Source organism: Odocoileus virginianus, chromosome 25 (genome assembly GCF_023699985.2).
Source record: "Odocoileus virginianus isolate 20LAN1187 ecotype Illinois chromosome 25, Ovbor_1.2, whole genome shotgun sequence".
Lineage (NCBI taxonomy): Eukaryota > Metazoa > Chordata > Mammalia > Artiodactyla > Cervidae > Odocoileus > Odocoileus virginianus.
In genome coordinates this window covers 26,462,866-26,476,153 of record NC_069698.1, presented here as the reverse complement: position 1 = coordinate 26,476,153, position 13,288 = coordinate 26,462,866, and the positions used below count along the sequence as shown (strand labels likewise).

At 35.4% G+C, this 13,288-nt stretch overlaps 1 long non-coding RNA gene across 1 annotated transcript in view; it reads left to right on the top strand.

Moving 5' to 3' along the window:
* Positions 1-294: 294 nt before the first annotated feature.
* Positions 295-13,288, top strand: part of LOC110122741 (uncharacterized) — a 34,456-nt gene continuing 21,462 nt past the window's right edge. The window contains exon 1 of the long non-coding RNA XR_002309325.2: positions 295-352. This is a non-coding gene — a long non-coding RNA (uncharacterized lncRNA). The remainder of the gene's footprint in view (positions 353-13,288) is intronic.

Sequence of the window (13,288 nt, the reverse complement as noted above, 5' to 3'; positions counted from 1 at the left end):
GTGCTAAAAATATAGTCATATTTTATATATGGTATAAATAATAATGTAATGTTATGTCTATACAAAACTTTTATTCAGGGAAACAAAGGAATTTGGAGCTTAAATGCATTATTTTGAAACATGGAGAGGGTAAGCTGCCCACCCTCCTTTCATTAGCATTTATACTGAGAACCCAACAGATTTGGCTAACACAAGTGTTGAACACCAATTGCAAGTTTTCTGGTTTCCATAGAGTCGTGTGAGTGCATATCATGTTGTCTTGGAAACCAAGGTATCTATAAACACAATTGTATTCTGTTTAGAGTGTGAGAGCAGCTATGAACACTTTCTTAGATTATAAACTATGCAAACTGTAAGTTAATATTCATGTTACCATAGTAACAAAGATAGATGTCCATTAAATAAGATAAAAACTATTTTAAAAATTGATTATTTGAAAGCAGACTCATAACTAATGGTAAATCTATTCCCTTTTTCTTTGTTTCTATTCTTTTTAGAATAGGTATAAATATAAATAACAACTATCACTGCATAGTACATACTCTATATATTTCACTTGTTCTCAGAGCATTCTATCTAAAATAACTGATGATTTGGTATTCAATAAATAAATTTTCTGTACATGTATTAATTTACTTAATCATGTTTCTGGATTAACTGAATTACTGGCTTAATAATTATTACTATCATAATACTAAAATTTATTAAAATAAAATAGCAAAAAAGATTACATGAACAAATAATAATTCCATTTCAATCACAGTTGATATAAACTTAGTAGTGTTTTTTCTTTATAGTTCTTCGATCTTCCTCTCTGCTTTTATTATAGTCAAATCCAAATTATTAGTGTTTTTATAAAGAGAAATGAGTTTTCTTGTTATAGAAACAAGAGTATTAAAATAAATAAATTGCTAAAAGCTGAAATATTTAGTTCAGTAGGTCCTTTAGATATATTTAATTCTTTATCATTATATCAACTGAATTTAAAAAAATTATGCCTGCTGCCTATAAGATATATAAATGTAATAAAATTAATGAGTAGAAAATTCCCAACTGTATGTTTTTAGAAAGATGAGTAATCTCCTTATTTATTCTTTCTCTTATTATAACAAGATGCATGTATTCTTATATGAGCATATGAGTTTTTTTAAATATCTGTATAAATAATTTTCAGTGTACATATATATGTATATATATGTATATATATAACATTAATCAAGTAACTAGTCTCCTATATATAGGAAATTAGACTGTATCCATTATCCTATTAATAATTAAATGAATATCTTTACACATATCTCTTTGGCTTACATCATTATATTTTTCTGTAGGGTGAATTCCAGGAAATATTTTGTTTTTCATACAAAAATTAATAGATAAAGATGATATTACAAAATATCTTTGACAATGCTTTTGAACTGTGGTGCTGGAGAAGATTCTTGAGAGTCCTTTGGGCAGCAAGGAGATCAAACCAGTCAGCCCTAAAGGAAATCAACCCTGAATATTCATTGGAAAGACTGATGCTAAAGCTGAAGCTCCAATACTTTGGCCACTTGATGGGAAAAGCTGACTCATTGGAAAAGACCCTGATGCTGGGAAAGATTGAGGACAGGAGGAGAAGGGGGAGACAGAGCATGAGATGGTTGGATAGCATCACCAATTCAATGAACCTGAGTTTGAGCAAACTCTGGGAGACAGAAAAAGACAATGAAGCCTGGTGTGCTGCAGTATATGGGCTCATCCGAGTATGTGTAGGACATGACTGAGTGACTCAACAACAACAGCAACTGATAATAATTATGTGACTAGTGTGTATTTTTCATGCTTTTCAAAAAATAGAGTATGCTTGTATAAAACTTATTATATATGTACTAATACTTAACAGATATAAGAAACATTTTAAAAATGTATCTCTAGGATGTGGGTCATAGAGGATCCTGCTGTGATTTATGTCGGAGAGTGTTTTGCCTATGTTCTCCTCTAGGAGTTTTATAGTTTCTGGTCTTACATTTAGATCTTTAATCCATTTTGAGTTTATTTTTGTGCATGGTGTTAGAAAGTGTTCTAGTTTCATTCTTTTACAGGTGGTAGACCAGTTTTCCCAGCACCACTTGTTAAAGAGGTTGTCTTTTTTCCATTGTATATCCTTGCCTCCTTGTCGAAGATAAGGTGACCATAGGTTCGTGGATTTATCTCTGGGCTTTCTATTCTGTTCCATTGATCTATATTTCTGTCTTTGTGCCAGTACCATACTGTCTTGATGACTGTGGCTTTGTAGTATAGTCTGAAGTCAGGCAGATGGATTCCTCCAGTTCCATTCTTCTTTCTCAGGATTACTTTGGCTATTTGAGGTTTTTTGTATTTCCATACAAATTGTGAAATTATTTGTTCTAGTTCTGTGAAAAATATCGTTGGTAGTTTGATAAGGATAGCATTGAATCTATAGATTGCTTTGGGTAGTATAGCCATTTTGTGGGACCTAATGAAACTTAAAAGCTTTTGCACAACAAAGGAAACTATAAGCAAGGTGAAAATACAGCCCTCAGATTGGGAGAAAATAATAGCAAACGAAGCAACAGACAAAGGATTAATCTCAAAAATATACAAGCAACTCCTCCAGCTCAACTCCAGAAAAATAACTGACCCAATCAAAAAATGGGCCAAAGAACTAAACAGACATTTCTCCAAGGAAGACATACAGATGGCTAAAAAACACATGAAAAGATGCTCAACACCACTCATTCAGAGAAATGCAAATCAAAACCACAATGAGGTACCATTACATGCTAGTCAGGATGGCTGCTATCCAAAAGTCTACAAGCAATAAATGCTGGAGAGGGTGTGGAGAAAAGGGAACCCTCTTACACTGTTAGGGGAATGCAAACTAGTACAGCCACTATGGAGAACAGTGTGGAGATTTCTTAAAAAGCTGGAAATAGAACTGCCATATGATCCAGCAATCCCACTTCTGGGCATACACACCAAGGAAACCAGATCTGAAAGAGACACGTGCACCCCAATGTTCATCGCAGCACTGTTTATAATAGCCAGGACATGGAAGCAACCTAGATGCCCATCAGCAGACGAATGGATGAGGAAGCTGTGGGACATATACACCATGGAATATTACTCAGCCATTAAAAAGAATTCATTTGAATCAGTTCTAATGAGATGGATTAAACTGGAGCCCATTATACAGAATGAAGTAAGCCAGAAAGATAAAGACCATTACAGTATACTAACACATATCTATGGAATTTAGAAAGATGGTAACGATAACCCTATATGCAAAACAGAAAAAGAGACTCAGATGTATAGAACAGACTTGTGGACTCTGGGAGAAGGCGAGGGTGGGATGTTTCAAGAGAACAGCATTGAAACATGTATATTATCTAGGGTGAAACAGATCACCAGCCCAGGTTGGGTGCATGAGACAAGTGCTTGGGCCTGGTGTACTGGGAAGACCCAGAGGGATCGGGTGGAGAGGGAGGTGGGAGGGGGGACCGGGATGGGGAATACATGTAAATCCATGGCTAATTCATTTCAATGTATGACAAAACTACTGTAATGATGTAAAGTAATTAGCCTCCAACTAATAAAAATAAATGGGAAAAAAAATTTAAAAAAATGTATCTCTAATATGTATTATACACACTGAGAAGGTATTAAGGTATATATATTTACACTGAAAAAACTTTCAGTCATTTTTAAGTTCTTAAATTCAAGGAGGTTAAACTTGGGATTAACAATGAAAAAATAAGTAACAAATGAAATAAATACATTCAGTTCAGTTCAGTCGCTCAGTCGTGTCCGACTCTCTGTGACGCCATGAATTACAGCAGGTCAGGCCTCCCTGTCCATCACCAACTCCCGGAGTTTACTCAAACTCATGCCCATCGAGTCGGTGATGCCATCCAGCCATCTCATCCTCTGTAGTCCCCTTCTCCTTATGCACCCAATCTCTCCTAGCATCAGGGTCTTTTCCAAAGAGTCAACCCTTCGCATGAGGTGGCCAAAGTATTGGAGTTTCAGCTTCAGCAACAGTCCTTCCAATGAACACCCAGGACTTATCTCCTTCAGGATGGACTGGTTGGATCTCCTTGCAGTCCAAGGGACTCTCAAAAGTCTTCTCCAACACCACAGTTCAGAAGCATCAATTTTTTGGTGCTCTGCTTTTTTCACAGTCCAACTCTCACATCCAAACATGACCACTGGAAAAACCATAGCCTTGACCAGGTGGACCTTTGTTGGCAAAGTAATGTCTCTGCTTTTTAATATGCTATCTAGGTTGGTCATAACTTTCCTTCCAAGGAGTAAGCATCTTATAATTTCATGGCTGCAGTCACCATCTGCAGTGATTTTGGAGCCCCAAAAAATAAAGTCTGACACCGTTTCCACTGTCTCCCCATCTATTTCCCATGAAGTGATGGGACCAGATGCCATGATCTTAGTTTTCTGAATGTTGAACTTTAAGCCAACTTTTTCACTCTCCTCTTTCACTTCCATCAAGAGGCTTTTTAGTTCTTCACTTTCTGCCATAAGGGTGGTGTCATCTGCATATCTGAGGTTATAGATATTTCTCCTGGCAATTTTAATTCCAGCTTGTGCTTCTTCCAGCCCAGAGTTTCTCATGATGTACTCTGCATATAAGTTAAATAAGCAGGGTGACAATATACAGCCTTGACATACTCCTTTTCCTATTTGGAAACAGTCTGTTGTCCCATGTCCAGTTCTGACTGTTGCTTCCTGACCTGCATACAGGTTTCTCAAGAGGCAGGTCAGGTGGTCTGGTATTCCTATCTCCATAATTTTTCACAGTCTTGTGATCCACAAGGTCGAAGGCTTTGGCATAGTCAATAAAGTAGAAATAGATGTTTTTCTGGAACTCTCTTGCTTTTTTGATGATCCAGCGGATATTGGCAATTTGATCTCTGGTTCCTCAGCCTTTTCTAAAACCAGCTTGAACATCTGGAAGTTCATGGTTCATGTATTGCTGAAGCCTGGCTTGGAGAATTTTGAGCAATACTTTACTAGTGTGTGAGATGAGTGCAGTTGTGTGGTAGTTTGAGCATTCTTTGAGATTGCCTTTCTTTGGGACTGGAATGAAAACGGACCTTTTCCAGTGCTGTGGCCACTGCTGAGTTTTCCAAATTTGCTGACATATTGAGTGCAGAACTTTCACAGCATCATCTTTCAGGATTTGAAATAGCTCAACTGGAATTCCATCACATCCACTAGCTTTGTCCGTAGTGATGCTTTCTAAGGCCCACTTGACTTCACATTCCAGGATGTCTGGCTCTAGGTGAGTGATCACACCATTGTGATGTCCCTTTAAAAGGAGGAAAAAACTATCAATTATTATGAAATCTATGAGTGCAAGTTGTTGTTCAGTCACTCAGTCACATCCAAGTCTTTGGAACCCCACTGACTGCAGCACACCAGGCTTCCCTGTCCTTCACTATCTCCTGAAGCTTATTGAAATTCATGTCCATTGAGTCAGTGATGTCATCCACCCATCTCATCCTCTGTTATCCCCTTCTTCTGCCCTCAACCTTTCCCACCATCAGGGTCTTTTCCAGTGAGTTGGCTCTTTGAATCAGATGGCCAGAGTTTTGGAGCTTCAGCTTCAACATCAGTCAGTCCTTCCAATGAATATTCAGGTTTTGTTTCATTTAGGATTGACTGCTTTGATCTCCTTGCAGTCCAAGGGACTCTCAAGAGTCTTCTCTAATACCACAGTTCAAAACATCAACTCTTTGGTGCTCAGCCTTCATTATGGCTGAATCCTCACTCATCCATACATGGCTACTGGAAAAACCATAGTTTTGACTAGATGGATGGTTGTCTGCAAAGCAATGTCTGCTTTTTAATATGCTGTCTAGGTTAGTCATAACTTTTCTTCCAAGGAGCAAACATCTTTTAATTTCATGGCTGCAGTTACCATCTTCAGTGATTCAAGAGCCCAAGAAAATAAAGTCTGTCACTGTTTCTATTGTTTCCCCATCTATTTGCCATGAAGTGATGGGTCCAGATGCCATGATCTTAGTTTTCTGAGTGTTGAGTTTTAAGCCAACTTTTTACTTTCATCAAGAGGCTTTTTAGTTCCTCTTCACTTTCTACATAAGGGTGGTGTCAGATACATATCTGAGGTTATTGATATTTCTCCCAGCAATCTTGAGTCCAGCTTGTGCTTCATCCAGCCCAGCATCTGACATGATGTAGTCTGCATATAAGTTAAGCAGGATGACAATATATAGCCTTGACTTACTCCTTTCCCAATTTGTAATCAGTTCATTGTTGCATGTCCAGTTCTAACAATTGCTTTTGATTTTCATACAGATTTCTCAGGATGCAGGTAAGGTGTTCTGATATTCCCATCTCTTTAAGAATTTTCCACAGCTTGTTGTTATCCACACAGTCAAAGGCTTTAGCATAGTCAATGAAGCAGAAGTAGAGTTTTTCTGGAATTTTCTTGCTTTTTCTGTGATCCAGTGAATGCTGACAATTTGGTCTCTGGTTTCTCTTCATGTTCTAAATTCCACTTGAATGTCTGGTAGTTCTTGGTTCATGTACTGTTGAAATCTAGTTCGGACAATTTTGAGCATTTCTTTGCTATCATGTAAAATGAGTGCAATTATCTGGTAGTTTGAACATTCTTTGGTATTGTCCTTCTTTAGTATTGGAATGAAAACTGAACTTTTCCAGTCCTGTGGCTACGCTGAGTTTTCCAAATTTGCTGGCATATTGAGTGCATTTTTTTTTTTTTTTTTTTTTGCCACCAAAGGTCCATCTAGTCAAAGCTGTGTTTTTTCTAGTAGTATTTATGGATGTGAGAGTTGGGCTATAAAGAAAGCTGAGTTCCAAAGAATTGATGCTTTTGAACTGTGGTGTTAGAGAAGACTCTTGAGAGCCCCTTGGACAGCAAGGAGCTCCAACAAGTTTATCCTAAAGGAATTCAATCCTGAATATTCATTGGAAGGACTGATGTTGAAGCTAACTCTGATAACTTGGCCACCTGATGCGAAGAGCTGACTCATTGGAAAAGACCCTGATGCTGGGAAAGATTGAAGGTGGGAGAAGGGGACAACAGAGGATGAGATGGTTGGATGGCGTCACCAATTCAATGGGGCATGAGTTTGAGTAAACTCTGGGAGTTGGCAATGGACAGGGAAGCCTGGAGTGCTGCAGTCCATGGGATTGCAGAGAGTTGGACATGGCTGAGCCTGAACTGAACTGAGTGCATATTAAGTGCAGCACTTTAACAGCATTGTATTTTAGGATTTGAAATACGTCTACTAGAATTCCATCACTTCCACTAGGTTTGTTTGTTGTGATGCTTCCAAAGGCCCACTTGACTTCCCACCTCAATATGTCTTCTTCTAGGTGAGTGATCACATCATGGTGGTTATCTGGGTCATTAAGATTTCTTTTGCATAGTTGTTCTGTGTATTCTTGCCACCTCTTTTAATATTTTCTGCTTCTCTTTTATTGTGCCTATCTTTTCATGAAATATTCCATTGGTATTTTTAATTTTCTTGAAGAGATCTCTAGTCTTTCCAATTCTATTGTTTTCCTCTGTTTCTTTGCAATGTTCACTTTAGGAAGACTTCCTTACTCTCCTTGATATTCTTTGGAACTCTGCATTTAGATTAGTATATATTTTCTTTTCTCAGTTATATGTAAGGCCTCCTCAGACAACCATTTTGCCTTTCTGCATTTTTTTTTTCCTGTGGATGTTGTTTATTACCACCTCCTATACAATGTTTTGATCTTCCATCCATAGGTCTAGTGGTTTTCCCTGCTTTCTTCAGTTTCATTCTGAGTTTTGCAATAAGGAGTTCATGATCTGAGCCACAGTCAGCTCCCTGTCTTGTTTTTGCTGACTGTATAGGGCTTATTTCTATGAGTGCAAGAGAAATGTTAAGCAGAGTCTGAATGCTGGACCACCACACTCATTGAGTAGAGCAAAGGTCCCTAGACTAACAAATGTAATCATATCTTTCTAACATGCATGTGATACTCTGTCATCACAAGTAGCCCCTCACACGTCATCAAGCAAGCTTTTATTTCTATGCTGATTTGCACATCTCATTGTAACTCAATTCCTCTTTAGCTCATACTCTTCAGTCTTTTCACTGGAACCATGAATCTGCATTTACTAAATTTCCAGTTTTTCTCAGTTTCTTCTCTGAAAAATTTTTCCACCCTGCTTGGTATTAACTCATCTGAAGATACTGCTCCTTAATATGCAGACTTCTTAATTGGAAGCTCATGTTTTCAATTATCTCTACTTACCTTCATTCTTAAAAGTGTAATAACATAACACTCTTTCTCTTTTTATCTCTATTATCTACCTATTTATTTTCCTTTCTCCTTAACATACTCCTTTCTTTTGTAAAAATCTTATCTGTATACATTTTCAATAACATTTCTTCCTTCTATCACTGGTTACTCCTAGTGATCATGTAAAATTTTAACTTGAGCCTACTCTAGCACATTAACTTAAACTTTGGATTATTAATATGCTATGCTCCTCCTTTAGTGAGGTCAATTATCCCATAGAGCTAATCTCCATTCTGATTGAACCCAGCTCCCTTCCCCACTTCTTGTTATTTCCCTCATAATTTTAGCAATGTTACACTTTTGTGGTTTTCCCTAATAATCTCTTTTCTCATTCATCCTTCTTTTCTGTAAGATTAAATATGCCTCAGAGTTCTTTACTTTATTCTCTGTTGAATTCACCAAGTCCCCTGACTTTATGTAACACCTATTAGTTTATTTCCTCTCTGCTTCAGCTCATTATCTCCTCTGTTTTAAACCTCATATGAGAAGCTACAAATAAAAGACTACATGTATAATAGGTATCTTATCCTTAATATGACCAAAACCGCATTCTTAATTTTCAATGCTCTAATGGAACATAGCATTTTCTTCGGTTTTTCTCATCTTATTTTATTTTTACCTACCTATTTTCTAAAACCAATGATCTAAATGTCATTCTTAATACCTTCTTTCTCAGCATTATATACATACAATTATTCAACAAATATTTTTAGCTTCCCATTGATTTATATTTCTACTTTCTCATTCTGTCACTAACGTCTCCACATAAATCATAGTAAACTGAAATACCGAAAAAAAAAATTTCCAAGTTAGTTACCTTATTGTCCAATTTATTTTACCACAGTGAATATCCAGAAAGACTTATGTTACCTTCTATGATGAATACGTTATTATGGATACATTGACTGAACTTTTCTTCTAGAATATTCAAGTTTGTTCCCATTTCTGAGTTTCTGCACTTGCTTTTCCTTGGCCTGAACCACAATTTTTTTTTTTTTTACTCTTGGTGTAGTAAACTACTTTTATATTTATTTTTACTTTCATTTCTCAGCTGAAATGTTAACAATTCTGAGTAGTATTTTTTTTAGTCAGTGATAAAATAACTATTACTCCTCCAATATATTTTAATGTTTTGTTTTTATTTGACTAAAATATCTCACAAGTCATATTGATATATGTTGCTTATTCATTTTACTTTTTTTTTTAAACTTTCTCATGTTTGCTTGAAGCTTTTCAAAGAAATGATACTTCTTCTCTTTTGTTTACCAAAATTTTCCTGAAATTAGAAGACTGCCTATAGACCCACCAATACTTAAAATTTGTGGAATAAGTTAATAAGACATAATATTGAAGAAGGCAGTATGTTTCTAAATTACCTGGTACAGTGTCTCAATATTTGATACTATATTGGTCCAGAGTACTTGGAAGTACTTGTGTAGCTTTACAAATCCCAACATTGCTGCTCCTACCAAAAACTGCATTTTAGCCTTAAAATATTATTCAGTAGACTTTTCATATACCTGCCTAGGCTTTCCTAAAATCTGAGATTAAGGTTCTTTTGGAATGTCAACTGATGATCATATCCAGTTCTAAACAGGCTTCCTTCTCCAGGTCTATTTATCACTGTCCATACTCTTCTCTCACATACATATATCTCTTACCATGAATAAATCTGCCATTGCTCATAACTTTAACTTCTGAATTAATCATTTTATGTAGTCCTCCAAAATATGACCACCTAGTATGATTGCCAAAATCAGTGGCTTGACTATGACTTTGAGTATTAGTTTGCCTATGAATTTCTGACTATCCTTGCCAAGGATAGTGTATATATGTATTGGTTAGTTTCCTATGCTCACCTTGATATCTTTTTCTTCATCTGTCACATATTTCCAAGTCTTCATTTACATTTTGTGCTTCAATTCACAAAACTATAAGCCAGCCAATATTTAATATTTGCACTATATATTAAAAAGACTTTTTAATATCCATACTATTTCATACTTAGGACACCTAGTTAGAGGTTGTTTTAGTTTAAGCTTAATAAGTAGCAACCTACATAGTAAAGTTTCAGGGATGTAGAAAAGTAATTTGACTTCAAAAACATTTTTCTGTTGGCCTTTATAATGTTCAGATAAGACATAAAAGTGCTGCCTGATAAGGGAAAGCAATAAACCACCTCCAGACATTAATCCTGGCTGGTTGGGAGCCAAAGGAGACCAAAGGCTTTTTGAAAGTATGCTGTATTCCTAATAAGTGGAACCAAAGACTTGTCTTAATTCTAGTTCCAATTGACCTGAAATTATTTTTCATCCACTTTCATGAACACTGCAATATGAATAATGAACCATGGTTTACACTAAATGTCTAGTATTTACATTAGATACCTGTTTTACTGCTCATTTAAATCCTTATTATAGCATAAATTTAGCAAATTATGCTATCCTTGTTTTTATCTTAAATAAAACACCATTCTAGAATTTGAGTTATTGATCGATGAAATATATATTTAAACATTTTTAAACAAAGACTTTTTCCCTTGTGCATTTCAGATTCCAAAAATACCAGCTGGTGCTGCCATGTGTTATAAGATGCTGGCTATAGGCCTCTATAAAACATCTTTTTCATGATTTTTTTTTTTAAGTCACAATAAAGTGATCTTGTAATAGTGTCCTAGCCTAGTTAGACACTAGGGGAAAGGAGTAGAAACACTTGGAACAAGCCCAGCTAATTAAGACTAAGTAAAAGCTTTTAGTTTCAAAAAATCTACTCCAAGGAAAAAACTATAGCATTCTCTGAAAGCACAAATTGAAATTGTATTCTTATGTCTCTCAAACTCATATAACAACAATGTTATTATTGAGTTAGATGCTAAATAATAGAGGTGTGTTTCTAATTTCAAAATTAATTGATTATTAAAAGTTCATGCTGATTCTATAGTCTGCAGATCCACGGCAAGCATCTGTAGCGACCCATAAATTAACCATTTTCCCTTGTGTACATCAAATGCTGTATCATTTGTTTTTGATGTTACAATTGGAATATTTTAAAAATAATTCTGACTCTGCCATTGCTTCTCCTGTTGCCTATCTATATGAGCAGAAAAGTAATTGCTTATATAATTTTATTTTTCTATTTTTTTTTCTGAATTTCTAGATACCTAAGGATTTTTAAACATTGCAACATTTTGAAAACTAGGATTTTCAGGGATATTTTTCTTTTAAACTCTTTAAAAATATGACGTTTCCAAATTAATAGCTATTTTATGTTTTGAGACCACATTAATTGAAAGATAAAATATTACGAGAAGGATTTAGTAAAACTAAATTTGATTTGAAAGTGAAAGTCGCTCAGTAGTGTCCAACTCTTTATGATCCCACTGACTATATAGCCCATGGAATTCTCCAGGCCAGAATACTGGAGTTGGTAGCCTATCCCTTCTTCAAAGGAACTTCCTGATCCAGGAATTGAACCAGGGTCTCCTGCATTGCAGGCAGATTCTTTACTAACTGAGCTACCAGAGAAAAAAAATTTGATTTAGGTATAAATATAAAATGTTAATGAGTTTTTAGCTCATTTTTTCCCCAGTTTTTCATTCTAAAATGGAAAAGTTCCTAGTATAAATTTTTAATTTGTCTAAATAGTATACTTTTGTGCACTTTAGTGATGTTATTTCAATGTCTTATCATAAAAATGTATATATGTGTGTATCTTGAGATATATTTTAATGTTTAATGTTTGTCATTTATTTCTGTATGGATTAATCAAAATTTCTATTCCTTCTGTTGCTTTATGGGAATCTTGCTTTAAATAGATGTCAGTTCTTTGATAAATTTAGTCCATGATTAGCAATACACTATGATTAAGTAAATATTGCATATCACATGATAAATATTTTCTTATTTTGACCATTTCTTTATTTAGTAAAGGATTTTAGATTTGTGGGTGGGGAGGGAAGTGATTTGACTCTTCTAAGTTATTTATTTTATTTTAATTTTGGATGCAGAAATCTTTGCTGCAAGTAAGAAATCAAACAAGCTAGACTGAACAATGGGACTATCATTGCACGTTATATATGGAAATCCAATAATTTCAGAAAAGAATGAATCTCTCAGCTCAGAAGTTAATTTTAGGCTCTTTATCACTCTCTATTCCCTGCCTCTTCTATTCTCTGTTTCTACTCACATCAAGGTTTGGTTTCCTTCAAAACACCACGGAACACTCACCACCAGTACTTCCAGATTCACATTATTTCAACATGTGAACCAGGAAAGAAAGGAAAAAACAAACAAAAATACTCATGTCTTTCTCCTTCTACCCATTTATCAATAAGAAGTACTTTTTCTTTTACCATCGGATATTTTATCTAAAAGTTTTCTAGGTATATCCAGCTACACATCTGCATCTAAAAGGTTCACATATAGCAATGAACCTGGAGAAGGAACAGCTACCCACTCCAATGTTCTGGCCTGGAGAATTCCATGTGTCTATTGGGTCAGAAAGAGTTGGACGCGACTGAGTGACTTTCACATAGGAATGAAGGAAAGAAGAACAGTTGTCAGTGTAACCACAGCTTGTTAACCTAGTGTAACAATGAAACAGTGAATATACATTGAAAGAATTCAATAAATTTTATGGAGATGTCCTGTGATTGTAATACTGCAGAAGAAGTCAGGAGATTCTGAAAAAGTCTAGGAAATGTGTCCTTTTTGAGTCATCATTGTCTTTTTACATATCCTCTTGATGTGGTATGATGCCCATGTATCTAATAGTCCACAAAGTTTCTAGGTTTCTGGAATTAGCTTCTGTTTGATATCCAAATTAAATAATTCAAGCCATAGTCTCAGCATGATTTTAGGAATTTAATTGTTCTTCCCCTGAATTTTTAAAGATAAGCAGAATAATCATTAGCTTTCCAGTCATTGCTTGACCTCCCCATCCCTAA